Genomic DNA, 24,157 nt, shown 5'->3' with positions numbered 1-24,157 from the left:
GCTTTCATGATTAAAGGTAAACATTCAACATATTAACTCATTTGTAAAGTAATCAGACGTTTGAAGCTGTTTTATTCATGGGATCTCGATTCCATAGAGAATAGGGATTTACTAGTTTTCACTAATAGTGGAATAGGCATGAATCTCCAGTATAACGTTTCTCACTTCACATCAAGTTACTGTCAGCTGGGGAGGAAAGTTACGTACGTTTATGTGGAATACATAATCGCTTGTAGTCTTGTTTTTGCGTTTCAGTAGTTTGTACACATAACATCTGTGATCAAAATAAGGAAATAGCTCGTTGTACTTTAAAAAAGAAAGTAGCAAATGACTAAAAATCCACACAAACTGATGTACATAATTCAGAAAACCTTTGCCAAAACTTAACTCATAAACCGAGAGGTTAGCATTTTGAGACTGATAACGTTTCTTCCATAGGTAAAAACATGCTAACCCAGTAATTACTAGAAGGAGAAAGAGCTCTATTGACGTTGCATGTGTAGAGTGAAATTAAAACTGGCGCCTTCCTTTTTTTGTTTAATGCAATGTACATTCCAGTTCTTCAGAGAATTACTCTGAAAAAGTGTGATTAAGACAGCTGCTCACCAGGTCATGAACGTTACTGGCGTAATCTAGTTCGCAGAATATTCTCCGTGGCACAAATCGTCAGCTATGATCACGTGCCAGCAGAAACTGCTGAAAACAGAAACTTCGAACAGATCTCCACTGATCCGTTGTTATGCATTTCTGCGAGCTCCCGCGAGTTACACTCTCCAGTATTATACTAACAATGAGTATGAATACAAAGAAAAAGCATTTACATTTTAAAATGCTTGTCTGGCTGTTAACCTCACTCCTGTTGTGTTTCACTTTTTGCTCGGAGGTCGCTCCCTGAAACCTTTAACAATGTAAATAACTTGTGTCAAGAAAGAGGTCAGAAGGCAAGTGATACTTTTTCACTAACTAGCATTTCATTTCCGCAAATAAGTGGGCTCTTGTCACAGAGGATCCCATTCCAATGTTAAAGTTGCAGTTCCATCGCCAAGACATATTACCCGTTACTGTTGTAGAGAATATTTCACTCATTAACAGAAGAACGTGTGCGAAGGTGAATAGCAAATTAGGATTTGGGAGAGCAAAAGAAGCATGGTCAGTATTAAAAGGGCTTCGACAGGATACAAAAAGCAAAACTAATCTCCGACTGATAACACAAAAGGAATGGGAAGAGTATTTCCAGAAATTATTAAATGGGGACAGAGAAGAATATCTAGAAGAAGGAACAGTGGAAGAAAAAGGACATGAAGATGATGAGATCCAGATTTTAGAAAGTGAAGTACTTCAGGCGTTGAGAACAGGAAAGAATGCTAAATCACAGGGACCAGGCAATATCAATCTGGAGTGTCTGAAATATGGTGGTGACAAAATTGTGAAACTGATAGCACAGCTCCTCTACAAAATGATACATGGAGATTCAGTACCCAACGAGATGAAGCTAGGTTGCATTAATACAATATTTAAGAAAGGGGATCGCAAAATTTGTTCAAACTATCGAGAAATTTGTGTTACAAACACATTAATGAGAATTTTTGCGATAGTAATTAAAAACAAACGTGAAAACAATTTTAGAACCCAAGAAAAGCAATGTGGATTCACGGCTGGGAGATCATGTGTAGACCATATTTTCACATTACGACAGATTTTGGAGAAACATAGGGAAAAATCAAAAAATATAGGATTAATTTTCATAGATCTAGAAAAAGCGTATGATACTGTTCATAGAAAATTACTTTGGAGAGCACTACATATGGCAAACATAAACTCTTCCTTGATTAAAATAATACAACAGATGTATAAAGATAACATTTGCCAAGTGAAAGTTGGTAATACACTTTCACAGAAATTTAGAACAAGAAAAGGCCTTTTCCAAGGCTGTCCCATGTCACCATCATTATTTAAAATCTATATAGATATTAGCCCTAGAACATGGTCTCGTAAATGTAATAGTATGGGATTAGAAATAAGAGATGGAGTTTACCTACATCATTTATTGTTTACTGATGATCAAGTAGTCGTAGCACAAGATGGGAAGGATGCTAACTGTACGTGCAATCAACTAGCAGTAGCATACAAAACTTGGGGTTTGAAGATTAATTACCAAAAAAACAGAATACTTGACTAATGATTCAGATGAGCTATACATTGAAGGAAAGAAAATCAAAAAGATAAACACTTTTTGTTATTTGGGATCCATTTTAGAAATCGAGGGAAAATCAGAGTCAGAAATCAATAAAAGAATTAGTAGCGGACGGAGGGTCATTGAGATGCTTAACTCAGTCTTATGGAGCAGGAATGTAATGAGCAGAACTAAAAAATTAATATACAAATCCATATCAGAGAGTGTGGTTCTGTATGGAACGGAGAACTGGACAATTAACATGAAGCACATTAAAAAATTACAAGCTCTAGGGATGGACTTCTGGAGAAGATCGGCAAGAATCTCGAGGAAAGAAAAGATAAGGAACACCGAAATAATAAGGAGAATGGAAATAAAAGAAAGAATATATGACGTAATGGACAGGAAGAAATTACAGTGGTACGGGCATTTACGACGAATGGAGAAAACCAGAATACCAAAATTGATACTGGAGTGGGAACCAGAGAGGAGAAGAAGAAGAGGACGACCTATGACCACCTGGTTCGGAAATGTAGAACACACAATGAGGAGGATGGGCGCAGAGGAAGAGGACACACAAGATCGAAACACCTGGAGGAATGTTTTGAAAATATAGTTTAAGAACGTTTATTGTTTGTATTGTAATTTCCAAGTAAATTATTATGTTGGAGCTAAGCCTCTGTAATGAGGAATAGCTCAAAATAATAATAATAACAGTATCTAACAAATAATTCAGGTATTTTGTTTGGATTAATCGTTAACATTAAAAACACGGGGTGACATTAAAAGAAAGCTACACCCTCAAAAGTATGGTGCGATTCCAAGAACCGTTATTACTCTAAGTATTTGATGTCCACAAAATAAATCAAATGCACTGACATGATATGAATGGATGTATGGGAATGGAATCAATGAATATGCAACGATACAAAATTATATTAGTGCGAACCGATCAGGTATGCTGAACTTCGGATGTAATTCATCTACTGTAACAATTGACCACTTTTTTGCCAGACACGGCTTTGAAGAGTTTTTGACCCTCTTCTTATGTGTTTGGCGCTGAGTCAGAACACTCACATTTGAACTGTCACCCGAATTATCGTGTGTTAATTAATCTTTAACGTAACTCGGTCGCCGTTAATTGTCTTCTTTATGTGGAGGTCCTGCAAAGCAGTATCTCCGTAGACCCGTGCTTAGCCCTGGAAAGACTTGAATTCTTCTCTGCAGCTGTTATTGGTGTAAGGAAAAACAATATCTACTCTAGTTACGAAATGTTGTCTTGTAGTTGTTTCAGTGGGTGTACAGATCACAATTACTTCGTAAGTTGGAACACATACGAGGGGCGTTTGAAAAGTCTGGGCAAAAATAAAAACTACTTACTTGTTTGGAGTAAACTTTTTTATTTTTCGACATAGTCTCCTTGTAGACTTAGACACTTCGTCCAACGCTGCTCTAATTTGTTGATTCCTTCCGAATAAGAGGAATTGTCCAAGTCTGCAAACTAGCTACAAGTTGCTGCAATCACCTCCTCATTTGAATAAAATCTTTGTTCCACCAGCCATTTCTTCAAATTGGGGAACAAATAGTAGTCCGAGGGAGCCAAGTCTGTAGAATAGGAGGGATGTTCAACGAATTGGAATCCTATTTCCATTAATTTTGCGACCACAGCTGCTGAGGTCTGTGCTGGTGCATTCGTGATGGAAAATGACTTTTTTGCGGTCCAACCGCCGGCGCTTTTCTTGCAGCTCTGTTTTCAAACGGTCCAATAACGATGAATAATATGCACCCTTAATAGTTTTACCCTTTTCCAGATAGGCCATGAGGATTATCCCTTGCGAATCCCAAAAGACAATCGCCAATACCTTTCCGGCCGAAGGAATGGTCTTCGCCCTTTTTGGTACAGATTCTCCCTTGGTAACCAATTGTTTAGATTGTTCTTTGGTCTCAGGAGTACAGTAATGTATCCATGTTTCATCCACAGTGACGAAACGACGCTTGAAGTCCTGCGGATTCTTCCTGAACAACTGCAAACCATCCTTGCACTTCACACGATTCCGTTTTTCGTCAAGCGTGAGCAATCGCGGAACCCGTCTTGCGGATAGCTTTCTCATGTCCAAATGTTTATGCAAAATATTATATACCCGTTCATTTGAGATGCCCATAGCACCAGCAATCTCACACAGCTTAACTCTTCTGTAATCCATCACCATATCATGGATTTTATCAATGATTTCTGGAGTCGTAACCTCCACAAAATGGTTCAAATGGCTCTGAGCACTATGGGACTTAACATCTGTGGTCATCAGTCCCCTAGAACTTAGAACTACTTAAACCTAACTAACCTAAGGACATGACACACATCCATGCCCGAGGCAGGATTCGAACCTGCGACCGTAGCAGTCGCGCGGTTCCGGACTGAGCGCCTAGAACCGCTAGACCACCGCGGCCGGCTAACCTCCACAGGGCGTCCAGAACGTTCAGCATCACATGTGCCCATAGAGCCACTCCTAAAATTTTGAAACCACTTGTAAACTGTTCTAATCGAAGGTGCAGAGACGCCGTAATGTTTATCAAGATTCTCTTTAGTCTCCTGAGGCGTTTTGCCTTTCATAAAGTAATGTTTAATCACCACACGAAATTCTTTTTCGTCCATTTTTTTTACAATCACTCGACTTTCTTGATTCACACGAATGCCAAACAAAAGAAATAGACCAATATGACTGAAACGTGGTGATCCTTCTTTCCAAAGATGCTACTAACTAGACATGACCTCGATACGCGCTGGTGGTGCCATCTCTCGGACTTTGCACGGACTTTTCAAACGCCCCGCGTACATCTTATTTTAAACGTGACTTTTGCCTCGAAGGCTCGACAAGAAGTAAGTGACATTTCATTCTAGAGCTTCCTTTGTTCGTTGCTGTTTACATTCTTGGAGAGGGCGTCTGCTCCTTGTCAATCAAGACATTGCCCAGCCGCGACTTAAAAACGTAAAAGGCTCATCCCACAGCAGGTGAAGACGTTTACTCGCCGACGCGAGTTGCTGATTACTCGAACCGGCCGCCTCTCCGCTCAACTCTGCACAGACGCGAAACAAAACGACAGCACACAGTATGTGTTTCGCGACTTATTCCCTATCTAATACAACTTTACTATTTTGTCACGGTCATCTTTCCTTGTCATAAACAGGAAGTGCGAAATGTCGTTTGCGTAAACGGCAGGTGACACTACACATTCGACCTCGGATTCGCTGCTTATAGCATGCAGTTCTGCCTTAAGGGGTGTTGGAACGCCCTATCCAGACAATGTTACATTTAGTGACTTGGCTTCCCTGTATTTCAGGAACCACTGAAGCCATTAACATGAAACTTTTACAGGACATTAAACTGTATGTTATGAGTCTACTGAATTACAATAATTGCATTTCAGCCATTGCTTTCGGAAATACAATTTTTAATTACACGGTTAAAATTTTGTGTACTTTTTTGTACTTTATCCTAAATAATTTTAATTATGCATAACATAATGTTCTTCTTTTAGTTCAGTAAATGCATGATATGTATGTTATTACTCCCTGAAAATTTGAATACTCTGCTCGAAGTGGTTTCTGAGACTTAGACAGGAATGCAACAGAAAACTTAATTTTTCAGGAACGGCTTCTAAAGTTTCAAAAGACTGTAACTCACGTAATATACGCTTAATTTTTTATTTTTAGTCACTCAGAAGCACCCTGCACCATACTGTATATCATCCTCTTGATCTTTTTCCAAGTTTTTTCTTCTTTTCTTCTTTCTGGACTACTTAGTGGCCAACTGTGCTCCATACTCTGCTTTATGAATACGAACCTTGTCCATCCTTTCAAGTTCTCTGCTGCTGTTTGCTCGACGATTAATTCCCATATGCTGTAGCACTTTCACCCTACCAATGTTTCCATCATTAAAAGCAATAACAGCATGACTGCCCCCCCTCCCCCCCCCCCCACACACTTTTGTATCTTCATTCCAACAAAAACATTTTTTGGTAATCTAGTTCATATACGTAAGATTATTAAATGACTCATTGGGTTTTTGGGTCTGACCATGCAGACACTTGTTCAGTAATTCAGGATTTCTTAAGTCTCTGTAAATAGGTTTTATGATATCCATGACTGCTGCTGGGATGGAATATTTATGGCTGTATGACGTGTTTGAGTACTGGGCATTGCGGTAATTGCACCATGAATCAGGTCCAGGAGGGCAAAGGTGGTGTACTGGTTTTTCACCACTTGACAGTCTGTGGAAGAAGATGGCCCATACCGCCTGCTTCATTTTCAACGAATCCTCTGTATTATTTCTAATGGCCGTCCCATAATACTGCTGTGGTTCAGCAATCATTTTGTGTCAGCCTGCCTCTTATGGTTTTACCATCAGAAAGTTTTTTGTCTCTCAAACTTTGTTTCAGCTTCCTCAACCTGGTGGCCATCCACTTCTGGACATGACCAACACATTCCGGTTTTGTGATAATCTTCTCACCATAAGGCTGAGCTGCTACTACACTGTTGTATGCTTTTGAGTCTCCATCACCTAAGAACTTAGTTTAACACACTCCCCTTTCGTTCACAGATCGACTAAAAATTTCAATAGCTGCAGAGTCCTCCATACCACCACTTGTTCTTTCATAATTTCTGTCGTAGATATACCCTTCTTCATTCCATGATTTATATTTATAACAATGTTTTGTTAAAATCTGGAAATCTATTACCTTTCCAGTATCCACACAGATCACAGCAGCAACAGAATTCTTAGAACTGTAGCCGCACTTCTGCAAGTGCCATCAAAAACTACTGGTATGTCAGTTATATCATCATTTATTTCAACAGTTCCGTTTGCAGCGCCCTTCATTGACTCACATGCTACAGATCCCACAGTATCTCCAGTAAATTCTGCATACTTGTTGATTTTACACGGTGGGCGTGGCATATTCATCATAGCACACATTGTTTCTGCTGCAGTGTGTCCTTCGCCAATAGCACTCAATCCATAAAACCACCTAACATTTACTTCAAAATAACTATCTTTACACGTATCAGAATTCCAAAATGAATTGGTATAATTACAATTGGCACAATTGATGATAAGTTTCCTGGCTAGTCCATTTGATACTTCACTGTCTTAAGGCCAAAATCGAAATTCTTCTACGAACGGTGATTGCTAATAAGTAGCATATAGAATGACACTCAATTTGTTGGGGAATCGCTTATAGTACGCAGCTCGAATTCGTTTTTAAGGTTGTGGTGTCCCTTTTTAATTCGTAGGGAATATTCTAGTAGGAGTAGGAGTGTATTGGGTTGTTCTACGCTCAAGATATAATATTTGAAAGGCTCATATTCACGCATAATTGTTCCGTTATGTCTCTGGGTACATGTGCCAGTCAGCTCGATGCCAGTGGTTTGCACTTGAGACTGTATATCGTGAAAATGCCTACGAAAAACTTTGACAACAGACGCGACTGTGAGCAGGCGTCCTGTCGATAACACTGGCGTCGAGTCCGTGAGTGTTGTGACAGCCAGGAGAGCGTGGTTTGACAGTTGCGGGCCATGCTAGACCCAAGACCTTAAGGCAGATATCGATAGTTGACAATATGGCGGCAATCGTGGGGGAAACAAACCAGCGTGCTTGTGTTTCCATAACGTGTGTGTGTAACATTCTATACGTGACGTTCAAGAGAAGCGAAACCATTTATTACTACCTGTTATTTATGTTATATGCTGTGAATGTCGTCACAAGTGCTACGCTAGTATTTATTTTCTAGATTCTGTAGTAAGTTCGGCATAATTTAAAGTGTAAACTGTTCTTGCGATGGGTCGTAGTTGTTGTGTACCAGGATGTAAATCCAATTACGGCAAAACATACGATACCTCAACATTTAAGTTTCCCAAAGAAACAGCATTGAGGAACAAATGGATTACACTAATTCATAGAGATAATTTTGAAGTGAACGATAAAACTGTGATATGCATTAAGCATTTTGAACTTAAGTTTGTGGTTAGGGAAGACTTTTTCCTGTGGAAAATAGTGAACCAATACGTGTGCCACGAAAAATACCAAAACTAACAAATGATGCAATTCCAACTATCTTTCCTAATCAACCTTCTTATCACACAGTACCAGTTCCTAAGGAAAGGAAGAATCCTGAAGATCGTGTTCAACAGCTACTGGAACGTGATGACTGTAGTTTCAGTAATTGGTGCGAAAATGACAATACACCTGACTTTCAGCATTTTAAAAGCGAACTGCAGAAAAGGAATGTTTGTCGATTTACACTTTTAGTAAAGGATGACTATGTATCTTTCATTAAATTAAAGGATGATTCAGTCAGTGATGTGCCATTAGTTTCAGTGTGCTTCAAGATATCAAGTTCCTTGGAAGTAAAAGTGTTTCACAAAAATGTGTGTTTGCCTGCAGAAACCTTGACATGGATATTACAGTATGGTGAGAAAGAGAAATTGAAATGTGACAAGTGGACGAAATTTGACAATCTGGTGAGTCACCTAAATGGTTTCACAGATAACTCTATTGGCACCGTTGACAAGATTATAATTTTAGTCAATGTTCTCAAACAAGCACTGAAAGCTGGTAGAGATTTTGATGCTGAAATAACACCTAAAATAGAATTTGTTTTGGATCAATTATTGTAATAACAAAGCAAAGCAGATATTCTCCTGCGCTTTTGGTATGGGCGGCAACCATTTGCTTTTCATTTCCTAGTGCCTACCATCACTTGAGAAAAACAAATGTGTTAACATTACCTCATCCTGTCTATTTAAGGCAGTTTATATGCAAAATGGGTCCAAATAAACTTTGTATTGGTCCATCACAGCTAGCTTTTTTGAGGGAAAATATAAATTTCTTCAGGAAAGTGACAAGATAATTTCAGTGATGCTAGATGAAGTTTATGTTAGTTCAAAATTATCTTATAAGGCAGGAAATATACTTGGTGCTGCTGAGAATACTTCAGATACTGCAACAGCAGGTACAATGTAGGTTTTCATGGCATCATCTTTACGTTCTGATTATAAAGAAGTAATAGCTCTCTTTCCTGTAAAAAATATTAATTCTGATACACTACTGAAAATGACAATTGATGTATTAAAGTTAATGCATGAGCTTGCATATGATGTTATATGCCTGGTAACAGACAACAATAGCACTAATAGGAAAATGTATCAGCTTATGTGTGGTGGCACTTCACAGCCATGTATTACAAATCCAGTCGCTCCATCCAAATTTCTCTTTCTTCTGTTTGACAGTGTGCACTTGCTTAAGTGTATCAGAAATAACTAGTTGAATGGAAAAAATGAATCCTTCGTAATAACAAATATTGAGGATACATTTGCTTTCATCAATACCTTTCTACACAGTGATGAAGGGAATGCTGCATGTGAATATACTGTCAGTGAAGCAAAGTTTTCAGAGTTGAGGAACTTGTTTCATTCTGAGAAAAATAAACTGTTGAAACTTGCCACAAAACTAGTGAGAAAGGCAGTATATCCAACTTCTATTGAGAGACAGAATGTTACCCTTGCTCTCAGTGTTTTTGATTCTACAAATGTGGCAGCACTAGAAATTTTGAAAAGTCAGGGGATTGAGGTTTCTGATGGAACTATTCAGGGTTAAATGGTGGACAGTTTCTAATGTACAGCATCCCATGAAAGGCAAATACACATCAGATGATAATTCTAGCCCAATCACTGGACCTACTGACTCCAAACTTCTGTTTCTTGAAAATTTGATAACATATCTTGATATCTGGCATGCATTGCCTACTCATGGAAAATTAACCAATGAAACATATACTGCTTTCTCTCACACACCTGCAACAACAGTTCAGTTATGCAGATACATTTTTAACCCATACAACTGGTCCTACATTCTTACAGCAAAATTACACACTGATGCTTTAGAAGGAAGATTTGGAGCTTATAGAAGGCTAAGTGGCTGCACATATAATGTTTCAATCGAGCAAATCTTGGAATCTGAGAGGGAACGCAAAGTAATAAGTCTACTAAAGCTCAGATCTACTAAACATGGTGAATTTACATTAAATGATCTTGCAGCAAAAGTGAATTACAGCATAAAAAACCAAACGTATGAAAATTTAGATAAATTAGAACCTGCTCTAGAAGAACTAGCAAACATACCTATGATTTATAAAGATTTGAAGGTCTTGGTTTGTATTGCTAGCTACACCAGCAAAACAGTGCTTGAAAAGCTGCAAAAAGGTGGGAAACGCTCATATTGTGAAGAAATGTTACATACAGAGGATGAAATTTTCTTGCAGTGTGAAACCAAAGATGTCCTTTACTATTTCAACCAACTGAATCGTGGGGGATTGAAGTGTCCTTCTTCTATAATGATTTCCTTGTGTTGTAATATATATATAAACTTTTTCAAGTTCTGATTAGCAGCACATATGAACCAGAATTTCTCAAACCTGAAAATCAAAGAGATGCAGTACTTGCCTTAGGAACTGAAGTGTGTGAAAATGCCATTAGTAGCCTCAGTGATGTGTGCAAATGTGGTATTCCTTTCAAGACAATAATCAAGAAAAGTATTAAAGTGCTTTCAAATATTTTTATTAATAATTACAAAAAATTATTGAATGAAAAGTGTGTTTCAAAGGAAATTGCTCGAACTCTAGTAAAACAAAAAAGTGGAACTCATGAAGACATTGCAGCAAAAATAGCAAAATGCAAAGTGACCAAGCTGAGCAGCAAATAAATCCAACAGGTACTCAAAATCAAACCACTTCTAGCATATTACATAATAACAGTGACTAGAATTAACTGCATATTGTTTAATACAATTTTGAGCTTTACTTACACACTTCACTTATTATTGCTATGTAGCTTCTATTTTGCAAATTATTATTATTGCCCAAATATGCCATTTACATGTGTTGTATAGTAGTTGTTTGCATTTGATTTTGAGTTGCATCTCCAAATTTTACTTCGTCATAGTACTTATTATGTAATTTGTGACTTTAGCAACAACTTTTTATTTAAGTTTGAATATAGAAAAATACATAACAATACGACATTTCTTTCGTAATTTAGAATCTACTTTCCATTTATGAAGTTTGTAAATAATTCGTATTAGGGTAACGCTGAAATACTTGGCCTAAGACTGCCGCCATCTTGGTTTCTGTGTTGTGGTCTTGCTACACTGGACACGTTTTGCAGCGTTGTCAGTAGGTGGCAGCACGTTAGACGCCCGTTGATTGGCGGAGCTTAAAGTATGAGAAATCCTGAGTGTACATCAGCTAGCCTAACGCTCTGAACACGCGGTGGGGAAATCTGAACCGCTTGAACGAACTGCAGAGGATAGCCGCCTTGGCCGAACAAACTGAATAAAGAAAACGCGAAGTAAGGGATACTCTAAATAAATACTGAAACAAACTAGTGCCAGAGAAACACTACGAGATGTTAGTTTACAAGTTACCAAACATTTAATGTTTTGGATTATCCATAAAAATCCTTAAGCGATTGAGATGAACGTAGTGTCAATGAATAGGGCTCAGTCAGCACTATCAAACCATTTAAACCAGTGGCGGCTGTTGTGTAACCGCACGCGAACACCCTAACTTTTGACACCTTGCGGATTTATTGCTTATTTTTCTTTGAATGCAGTTAAACGTAATGTAGATACTGTAATCTGAAATACACGGTACGGAACCTACCGCGCTGTGCTACATTTCTCCTCTAGTCTCGGTGAAACTTGGCATCAGGGTCATGAGCACACATTCACTTGTGTACGTTTTTAAGGAGCTTCTGCGCGTGTGGAACTGGCGTGACGTAATTGCCTTGTGGGCCAAATACATACGGATTTGATAAACAATGTGCACATGTCATGGCATGTACTGCTAGCCCTTACCAGTCAACTACAAGTTTACATCAGTGTCACCAGGTGGTAGCACACTCCACAGATATGCCATTCACTCACTATGTAGCAACATTAGATGGGATATCAGTATACGTTATAGTTATACTGATAGAAAAACTTATTTTGTGAGATTCAAAATGAGATATAATACATTAAATTTAGGATTTTATCGTACAGTCTACATCTACATCTACATTTATACTCCGCAAGCCACCCAACGGTGTGTGGCGGAGGGCACTTTACGTGCCACTGTCATTACCTCCCTTTCCTGTTCCAGTCGCGTATGGTTCGCGGGAAGAACGACTGTCTGAAAGCCTCCGTGCGCGCTCTAATCTCTCTAATTTTACATTCGTGATCTCCTCGGGAGGTATAAGTAGGGGGAAGCAATATATTCGATACCTCATCCAGAAACGCACCCTCTCGAAACCTGGCGAGCAAGCTACACCGCGATGCAGAGCGCCTCTCTTGCAGAGTCTGCCACTTGAGTTTATTAAACATCTCCGTAACGCTATCACGGTTACCAAATAACCCTGTGACGAAACGCGCCGCTCTTCTTTGGATCTTCTCTATCTCCTCCGTCAGACCGTTCTGGTACGGATCCCACACTGATGAGCAATACTCAAGTATAGGTCGAACGAGTGTTTTGTAAGCCACCTCCTTTGTTGATGGACTATATTTTCTAAGCACTCTCCCAATGAATCTCAACCTGGTACCCGCCTTACCAACAATTAATTTTATATGATCATTCCACTTCAAATCGTTCCGCACGCATACTCCCAGATATTTTACAGAAGTAACTGCTACCAGTGTTTGTTCCGCTATCATATAATCATACAATAAAGGATCCTACTTTCTATGTATTCGCAACACATTACATTTGTCTATGTTAAGGGTCAGTTGCCACTCCCTGCACCAAGTGCCTATCCGCTGCAGATCTTCCTGCATTTCGCTACAATTTTCTAATGCTGCAACTTCTCTGTATACTACAGCATCATCCGCGAAAAGCCGCATGGAACTTCCGACACAGTAATCCACTTGTGGCGCTGAGAACTATAAAACACACCACAGTCGATTTTGAAACTGTACCATTTATTCATGCTTCTGGCATCTGTTGATCTTATGGTGGATCAGGTTTATCTGTGCTGTAGGCCCACATTGTACTGAACACTGACGAAAAGCTGTCTCACTTATTTCTCTGTTATTCACTTAAATATGGGGGGGTCGAAGACGGCGTGATTTTGGCCCTTGTAGTTCTCAGCGTCTCATTTATATTCTAGTCTAGTGATCCTGTTGGTAGATATTTTACTTGAATTTAATAATTTCCGCAAACGGCAGTTTGTGTTTGAAGGTGGTTGTTTACTGTGCAGCAATCAGCTTTCCTGTGCAGTGTCAACATGAACTCTATTGCCGGCCGGTGTGGCTGAACGGTTCTAGGCGCTGCAGTCCGGAACCGCGGGACTGCTACGGTCGCAGGTTCGTATCCTTCCTCGGGCATGGATATGTGTGAGGTCCTTAGGTTAGTTAGGTTTAAGTAGTTCTAAGTTCTAGCAGACTGATGATCTCAGATATTAAGTCCCATAGCGCTCAGAGCCATTTGAGCCATTTTGAACTCTGTTAAACCTGTATTACGCGCTAAAAGAAAAGAAAATTAGCTGGAAAAATTAGCCGCAAAGGAAGTGGGGCCTCTCTCAAAGCAAATCCGTTGTCTAAGAAAGTGACGAAATCAAATAAGCGTAACTACAAGCAAACATTTAAGAAAGAAGCGTATAATAAGCGCAAGTAGTTGTGAGTGCACTGTAAAAATGCCTGATTTTAAGCCAGGAAGCAAATTCGTTAGCTAATACATGAATCAGGGACCCTGTTCATTTGTCCGAAAAAATAAAACGCGTGAAAACTCCCACTTACGCAAAAATGCAAAACGGAGAATAGAGAAAGCTTAAAGATCATTTCGTTCTTGTCATAAACTGTACTTAATTACACTATGTGATCAAAAGTATCCGGACACCCCAAAAAACAAACGTTTTTCATATTAGGTGCATTGTGCTGCCACCTACGGCCATATACCCCATATAAGTGACCTAAGTAGTCATTAGACATCGTGAGAGAGGAGAATGGGGCGCTCCACGGAACTCACGGACTGCGAACGTGGTCGAGTGATTGGGTGTCACTTGTGTTATACGTCTATAAGCGAGATTTTCACACTCCATAACATCCCTAGGTCCACTGTTTCCGATGTGATAGTGTAGTGGAAACGTGAAGGGACACGTACAGCACAAGGTCGTAATGTGTAATAGGCAGACATCTATCCAGACCATCACACATGAATTCCAAACTGCATCAGGATCCAGTGCAAGTGCCATGACAGTTAGGCGGGAGGTGAGAAAACTTGGATTTCGTGGTCGAGCGGCTGGTCATAAGCCACATATCCGCCGGTAAATGCCAAACGACGCCTCGCTTGGTGTAAAGAGCGTAAACATTGGACGACTGAACAGTGGAAAAACGTTGTGTGGAGTGACGAATCACAGTACACAATGTGGCGATCCAATGGCAGGGTGTGAGTATGGCGAATGCCCGGTGAACGTCATCTGGCAGCGTGTGTAGTGCCAACAGTAAAATTTGGAGGCGGAGGTGTTATGGTGCGGTCGTGTGTTTCGTAGAGGGGGCTTGCACCACTTGTTGATTTGCGTGGCACTTATCACAGCACAGGCCTACACGTATGTTTTAAGCACCTTCTTGCTTCCCACTGTTGAAGAGCAATTCGGGGAGTGCGATAGCATCTTTCAACACGATCGAGCACTTCTTCATAATGTACAGCCTGTGGCGGAGTGGTTACACGACAATACCATCCCTGTAATGGACTGGCCTGCACAGAGTCCTAACCTGAATCGTACAGAACACCCTTGGGATGTTTTGGAACGCCGACTTCGCGCCAGGTCTCACCGACTGACATCGATACCTCTCCTCAGAGCAGTAATCCGTGAAGAATGAGCTGCCATTCACCCGAGAAACCTTCCAGCACCTGATTGAACGTATACCTGCGAGAGTGGGCCAACACCATACTAAATCCAGCATTACCAATATAGGGCGCCACGAACTTCTAAATCATTTTTAGCCAGGTGTCCGGATACTTTCACCTCTTAGTGTATATATAAAACAACAAAATTCCACGAAAATAATTCTGCCTTTCTTCAGAAAAATTATTTATATTATTATTGTTATTCTTATTACTGTTGTTATTATTATTTACAGCGGCTGAAGATGTATAAATACACTCCTGGAAATTGAAATAAGAACACCATGAATTCATTGTCCCAGGAAGGGGAAACTTCATTGACGCATTCCTGGGGTCAGATACATCACATGATCACACTGACAGAACCACAGGCACATAGACACAGGCAACAGAGCATGCACAATGTCGGCACTAGTACAGTGTATATCCACCTTTCGCAGCAATGCAGGCTGCTATTCTCCCATGGAGACGATCGTAGAGATGCTGGATGTAGTCCTGTGGAACGGCTTGCCATGCCATTTCCACCTGGCGCCTCAGTTGGACCAGCGTTCGTGCTGGACGTGCAGACCGCGTGAGACGACGCTTCATCCAGTCCCAAACATGCTCAATGGGGGACAGATCCGGAGATCTTGCTGGCCAGGGTAGTTGACTTACACCTTCTAGAGCACGTTGGGTGGCACGGGATACATGCGGACGTGCATTGTCCTATTGGAACAGCAAGTTCCCTTGCCGGTCTAGGAATGGTAGAACGATGGGTTCGATGACGGTTTGGATGTACCGTGCACTATTCAGTGTCCCCTCGACGATCACCAGTGGTGTACGGCCAGTGTAGGAGATCGCTCCCCACACCATGATGCCGGGTGTTGGCCCTGTGTGCCTCGGTCGTATGCAGTCCTGATTGTGGCGCTCACCTGCATGGCGCCAAACACGCATACGACCATCATTGGCACCAAGGCAGAAGCGACTCTCATCGCTGAAGACGACACGTCTCCATTCGTCCCTCCATTCACGCCTGTCGCGACACCACTGGAGGCGGGCTGCACGATGTTGGGGCGTGAGCGGAAGACGGCCTAACGGTGTGCGAGACCGTAGCCCAGCTTCATGGAGACGGATGCGAATGGTCCTCGCCGATACCCCAGGAGCAACAGTGTCCCTAATTTCCTGGGAAGTGGCGGTGCGGTCCCCTACGGCACTGCGTAGGATCCTACGGTCTTGGCGTGCATCCGCGCGTCGCTGCGGGCCGGTCCCAGGTCGACGGGCACGTGCACCTTCCGCCGACCACTGGCGACAACATCGATGTACTGTGGAGACCTCACGCCCCACGTGTTGAGCAATTCGGCGGTACGTCCACCCGGCCTCCCGCATGCCCACTATACGCCCTCGCTCAAAGTCCGTCAACTGCACATACGGTTCACGTCCACGCTGTCGCGGCATGCTACCAGTGTTAAAGACTGCGATGGAGCTCCGTATGCCACGGCAAACTGGCTGACACTGACGGCGGCGGTGCACAAATGCTGCGGAGCTAGCGCCATTCGACGGCCAACACCGCGGTTCCTGGTGTGTCCGCTGTGCCGTGCGTGCGATCATTGCTTGTACAGCCCTCTCGCAGTGTCCGGAGCAAGTATGGTGGGTCTGACACACCGGTGTCAATGTGTTCTTTTTTCCATTTCCAGGAGTGTATGTTGATAAGCATAATCGTTACACAGCAGGTGCTATTAATTCCACACCCTCATACTTATCTGAATTTAAAAGGTTGTGAAATCCAGACTGTATATCTACGAGCCGCCATTGATTCTAATAGATTTTCTGTGAATGTTTCGTACCTGCAACTACAGGGCGGAATTTATATTATGTGCATGCAAAATTGAATTTTTTAGCAAATAAACCACAAAAGATTGAAAGTGGCAGCATCATTAGAGATGTATGACTGTAATTAATGTAATTGTTTAATATTTATTAGTGATACAACGACGCAAAATAGCGTCCATATGAGTAACTACTAAAGCTACATGGAAGTTAAGAGCTGTATTGAAAAATTTTAGAAATTTGTGGTAAGTTCCTATGGGACCAAACCGCTGAGGTCATCGGTCCCTATGCTTACACACTACTTAATCTAACTTAAACTAACTTACGCTAAGAACAACACACACACCCATGCTCGATCGAGGACTCGAACCTCCGACGGGGGTGGGCCGTGCGAACCGTGTCAAGGTGCCCATAACCACGCGGCTACCCCACGCAGCACTGTATTGAAAATCTAATGAAATTTACGTCCAAATTCATGTGTAACATGTATAAATTTATATTTTATACATGTTTTCGGAAATCGACTGTGTATGAGTTTTACTCACGTTCTGTGCGAGAGCTGGGCATTTTCGCGTGATAGACTTGTATTTCGGGAGACAGTTGGAGTGGAGCTCTCGTAAGGACAGGTCGTATGTGCGGCTGGAATCCGCCTCGTGTGTGTAACTGAAATATTTTCCAAGTATTCGGTCGGGACTTGTGAAACTCTCGCCTGTGACGATCGCGAGAAACTGAAATAATTTTAGCGTGTGTGAACTTCGAACAATTTCGCGTCCCACAAACGGTTCGTTGGGGCTCGTAAATATTTCGCGACTGTCGATCGCAAAATGTTTGAAACATTATTCATCATGCGGACTCCGAATAATTTCGGGTAGGCGCCTTACTCCAAACATCTATGAACTGTTCAGCACTTATCTTTGATGGTGACCTGCAATTTAAAATATCGTTAGTCAACGGGTGTAGAAACTTCAGCTTAGAAGTGTGCTGAAGCGCTTTGAATAATTTTTGTGGGTTTTCTAAATGTTAATCAAACATACGATACTGGCCGAGTTACTTAGGTTCTCGCACTGACAGACATTATTTTAATAATAAACTGTTGTCAATAGTGTGAAAGAATACTTCGTTTGTTTTTTTCTGGAATAAATTCAGCCTGTGAAAAGTGAGAAGTGAATATTATTTCAATGCGAATTCCTGCCTCCAATTTCAATAAAATTGTGACTGCTTTCATTTAGGGTTAAATGCAGCGGATGCGTTGTTTGTCCCCGCACAGTGACGAAGACAGTATTTTGAAATCCAACCACTCATTGGGCAGCCCTATGAACAGTGTTTTGTTTGCTTTCTTTAATTTTTTTCCTCATGCTGACGCACGTGGGGGCTCACGAGTCGAACTTCTTTGGAAGCAATAGTTAATAACGCCATCATTAGTCATTTACATTTTCGTTTAACAAGCAGCAAGACGAACACAACAGTAAAACAAATATTTTTCCCCCTCAAATATTACCCCTTCTACGTTGCAAGCTGTAGTACTGTTTATTGTCGCCAGTTTCTTATGAGCCCAATTTCAAGCTCTATCTTGTGCCATACAGCGATAAACTTAAGTAGGAGGTTCGTCGTTGTACACTTTTTGCAAAGAGAGTTAGGCTGTAGTTTTATTTTATGCAGTCGCTTCTCAGTGGGGATTGTATGCGTAGCAATACCACACAAAAACGATTCTAACTAAAGTTGACTGTACTGGGTCATGTAAGTTTGTTTCACGTAATTGCCCAGTCTCTGTTTGGTTATTTCAGTTCCATCTGGTTTGAGGTTGAACAACTTGCGAAATCTTGGTAAATTTGCCCTGTATTTTCCTTTCGCGTCTACATCTTTTTATGTAACTGAATATACAAGATTTTGGCTGATTAATGTAAGTCATATTGGACCCTAAAGGTGCATGTATGCAGATAAGAAGCAATTTCTCTATCTTTTTGTAAATCCGCATGTGCTTCATAACTGATACTTTCATATACAGTGTTGACTACTAGATTGTGGTCTGGGATTCCTGTTATTTGTAGGGTCTCTATATCTTGGAGCAACACTGTATCTATTTCAAAATTTGTACAGCCAGTGTTAAACGTGGCTTCTTTAAAGATTTGGACGTCGCCACTGTCCAGTGTCAAATATTCGTCTCTTTCGACCGTATTAAACTCCATTTATAGATTTATAGTCAGTACAGTTTTATCCATTCTATCTGTCAAGTATGTTTTTTTGCGGTGTCGCAGATTTTCGAACGTGGATGCTGCGTGGTTTGATACCTCTGATATTGTTTCCACCCACTCACTTACCTCAGCCTTGTGTTTCGTCCTCTGCTCGCAGTTAGGGCTCTGTATATCCTGTATGGTTCGTTCGGCATCACAAGAGATTGCTTCTGCTTAAGCAATGCTTGCTCCCAGCCACGAAGAAATTGGCCGTATATCCACAGTCAGAGCAAGGACCATCTGTTTAGTTACTGGAGTCCTTTTTTCTTTTATCGGCGTTTAAAAAGAATAATGTTTTGCTTGGCTAGTTGATGGCGGGGGGTGGGGGGATACTTCTGGGAATTTCGCCTGAAAGTGGTCCATGGTACTACGTACTGCTCATGCTCATGTGCGTCTACGATTTAAATCTGTGTATCACGACAAAAGATGAAATATGCTTCTGTAAATATGTCTCTACAATCCCAACGCGATTCTCAGCATTAAAATACCTGTTATTAAACCACTCACCTGTTTGTAACCGTAATTATATCGAGGTAGGAGCCAGCGCTTGTTGAAGTCATTCTTGAAGAACTTCGAAGGGTACAATGATAGTCAAAACTTTATGAACATATCCCACCAAGAGATTATATGAAACCTGATGGCATTACGGTCACGCGAGAGGTACGGAAAGTATACAGGGTGGTCCATTGATCGTGACCGAGCCAAATATCTCACGAAATAAGCGTCAAACGAAAACACTACAAACAACGAAACTTGTCTAGCTTGAATGGGGAAACCAAATGGCGCTATGGTTGGCACGCTAGAAGGCGCTGCCATAGGTCAAACGGATATCAACTGCGTTTTTTGAAATAGGAACCCCCATTTTTTCTTACATATTCGTGTAGTACGTAAAGAAATACGAATGTTTTAGTTGGACCACTATTTTCTATTTGTGATAGATGGCGCTGTAATAGTCACAAACATATGGCTCACAATTCTTGACGAACAGTTCGTAACAGGTCGGTTTTTTAAACTAAAATACAGAACGTAGGTACGTTTGAACATTTTATTTCGGTAGTTCGCTTGTAATACATGTACCTTTGTGAACTTATCATTTCTGAGAACGCATACTGTTACAGCGTGATCACCTGTAAATACCATATTACTGCAATAAATGCTCAAAATGATGTCCGTCAACCTCAATGCATTTGGCTATACGTGTAACGACATTCCTCTCGACAGCGAGTAGTTCGCCTTCCGTAATGTTCGCAATGATATTGCGCTCACGCATGTTGTCAGGCGTTGTCGGTGGATCACGATACCAAATATCCTTCAACTTTCCCCACAGAAAGAAATCCGGGGACGTCAGATCTGGTGAACGTGCGGGCCATGGTATGGTGCTTCGACGACCAATCCACCTGTCATGAAATATGCTATTCAATACCGCTTCAACCGCACGCGAGCTATGTGTCGGACATCAATCATGTTGGAAGTACATCGCCATTCTGTCATGCAGTGAAACATCTTGTAGTAACATCGGTAGAACATTATATAGGAAATCAGCATACATTGCACCATTTAGATTGCCATCGATAAAATGGGGCCGATTATCCTTCCTCCCATAATGCCGCACCATCCATTAACCCCCCAAGGTCGCTGATGTTCCACTTGTCGCAGCCATTGTGGATTTTCCGTTGCCCAATAGTGCATATTATGCCGGTTTACGTTACCGTTGTTGGTGAATGACGCTTCGTCGCTAAATAGAACGCGTGCAAAAAATCTGTCATCGTCCCGTAATTTCTCTTGTGCCCAGTGGCACAACTGTACACGACGTTCAAAGTCGTCGCCATGCAACTCCTGGTGCGTAGAAATATGGTACGGGTGCAATCGATGTTGATGTAGCATTCTCAACACCGACGTTTTTGAGATTCCCGATTCTCGCGCAGTTTGTCTGCTACTGATGTGCGCATTAGCCGCGACAGCAGCTAAAACACCTACTTGGGCATCATAATTTGTTGCAGGTCGTGGTTGACGTTTCACATGTGGCTGAACACTTCCCTGTTTCCTTAAATAACGTAACTATCCGGCGAACGGTCCGGACACTTGGACGATGTCGTTCAGGATACCGAGCAGCATACATAGCACACGCCCGTTGGACATTTTGATCACAATAGCCACACATGAACACGATAGCGCCCTTTTCCGCAATTGGTAAACGGTCCATTTTAACACGGGTAATGTATCACGAAGCAAATACCGTCCTCACTGGCGGAATGTTATGTGATACCACGAACGTATACGTTTGTGACTTTTACAGCGTCATCTATCACAAAGCGAAAAAAGTGGTCCAACTAAAACATTCATATTTCTTTACTTACTACACGAATATGTAATAAAAATGGGGGTTCCTATTTAAAAAAACGCAGTTGATATCCGTTTGACCTATGGCAGCACCATCTAGCGGGCCAACCATAGCGCCATCTGGTTTCCCCCTTCATGCTAGACGAGTTTCGTTGTTTGTAGTTTTTTCGTTTGATGCTTATTTCGTGAGATATTTGGCCCTATCATTATCGATGGACCACCCTGTATAAGTGGGACGGAGATGAATGGAGAATCATTCTAGCGACGACACGGGCTGGAAATGTATTGCTATAAACTACTTTGACACAGGCCACATTGTTATGGACCGGCGCCTGAGATCGTGCATCTCGAAAACGGCGAAGCTAGTCGACTGTCCTCGTGTAACTATCGTGAGTATCTATAGGAAGTGGGTGACGGATGGTGGACCCAAGAGTCGGTGACAGGTCGTGCCTCACCACAGAACGCGGGGCCCGGGGCTTGTCTGCTCTGTCAAACAAAATGGCGACCTGTGAGATATCTGGCTACTGAGTGCAAGTGTGGTGCAGGCACTAGTGTTTCGAAGCACTCAGTTCAGTGAACACTGCTAAATGTGGGACTCTGCAGCAGACAGTCTCTAGGTGTTACCATGTTGAACCAACAACATCATGAATTACTGTTGAATTCGGCACGCGATCATCGAGGTTGGGCAATAGATCAAAGGAACCTTGTCACCTGGTCGGATGAATCACGTTTCTTGTTACACCGGATAGATGATCGTGTCCGGATAAACCTTCATCCAGACAAATGGTTGCTCGGAGTGGGGTAGTATTATGTTATGGGGGATATTGACCTGGGATTCCACAGCATCTATGATAGTAATCGAAGGCACCATCACAGCTATGAGTTACGCCAGAAGCGAGATAGCGAACTCACGTTGAAGTCTTGGCCACCAAATTCACCGAATCTGAACCTGATAAAACTTATCTGGAATGCTGTTGGGCGCCAGCTTCGCGCAAACCACTGGCCAGTAATTTACGGGAACTGGGTGACCTGTACATACACATTTGGTGACACATACCTCCAGAAACCTATCAGGGACTTGTTAAATCTATGCCTTGAAGAATTGCTTGCTTTATTGCAGTCCAAAGATTGACCAACACGCAGTTAAGCGGGTTAACACACAGTGAGCTGACGTAAGTCATGAGACAGCGATATGAACATATACACATGACCGTAGTGTCCGGTACAAAGGGCAGTGCATTGGCGAAGCTGTCATTTGTAGTCAGGTGATTCATGTGAATAGGTACCGACATGATTATTGCCGCACGACAGGAATTAACAGACTTTGAAAGCGGAATGGTAGCTAGAGCTAGACGCATGGGACATTCCACTTGGGAAATCATTAAGGCATTCAACATTCCGCGATCCACAGTATCAAGAGTGTACCAAGAATACCACATTCCAGGCATTGCCTCTCATCATGGACAACGCGGTGGCCGACGGTCTTCACTTAACGACCGAGAGCAGTGGCGTTTGCGTAGAGGTGTCAGTGCGAACAGGCAAGCGACTCTGGGTGAAATAATTGCAGAAATCAATGTGGAGTGTACGACGAATGTGTCCGTTAGGACAGTGCGGCGAAATTTGGCAGCTGACGACCGAAGCGAATGCCTTTGCTAACAGGACGATGTCGCCCGCAGCGCCTCTCCTGGGCTTGTGACCATACCGGTTGGACACTAAACAACTAGAAATCCGTGGCGTGGTAAGACGAGTCCCTATATCAGTTGGTAAGGTCTGATGGTACCACTGTGCAAGCTGGTGATAGCTCCGTAATGGTGTGGGCTGTGATTACATGAAATGGACTGGGTGCTCTGGTCCAACTGAACCGATCATCGACTGGAAACGGTTATGTTCTATACTTGGAGACCATTTGTTGTCATTGATGGACTTCATGATCCCGAACAACGTTGAAATTTTTATAGATGACAATGCGCCATGTCACCGAGGCACAATTGGCAACTGGTTCGCCGGCCGCGGTGGTCTAGCGGTTCTAGGCGCGCAGTCCGGAACCGCGCGGCTGCTACGGTCGCAGGTTCGAATCCTGCCTCGGGCATGGATGTGTGTGATGTCCTTACGTTAGTTAGGTTTAAGTAGTTCTAAGTTGTAGGGGACTGATGACCACAGATGTTAAGTCCCATAGTGCTCAGAGCCATTTGAACCATTTTGAGCAACTGGTTCGAAGAACATTATGGAAAATTAGAGCGAATGATTTTGTCACCCAGATCACGTGACGTGAATCCCATCAGACATTTATGGGACATAATCGAGAGGTCAGTTCGTGCACAAAATCCTCTGTCGGCAACACTTTCGTAGTTTGGACGGCTATATGGGCAGCATGAACCAATATTTCTACAAGGGCTTCCAACGATTTGTTGAGTCCATGAAACATAGATCTGCTGCACTACGCCGGGCAAAGGAGGACAGACACGATGTTAGGAGGTATCCTATGACTTTTGTCACCTCAATGTAATGTTTTGGCTCATCAGTGAATATCTCTGTGGACGGACACGATATTAAGGAGGTGGTTATAATATAACGGCTCGTCATTATGTGCGCAAACTGTACGTAAGCAAAGACCGTGTAGCTCTCCACCGTCTTTCTTTTTGTTCATACACTGTTTTCGATCGAAAGGAGCATGACT

The sequence above is a fragment of the Schistocerca serialis genome, chromosome 3, assembly GCF_023864345.2.
Source record: "Schistocerca serialis cubense isolate TAMUIC-IGC-003099 chromosome 3, iqSchSeri2.2, whole genome shotgun sequence".
In the NCBI taxonomy this organism is placed as follows: Eukaryota; Metazoa; Arthropoda; class Insecta; order Orthoptera; family Acrididae; genus Schistocerca; species Schistocerca serialis.
The sequence above is the reverse complement of the archived record's forward strand: the minus strand, read 5'-3'. Positions refer to the sequence as shown.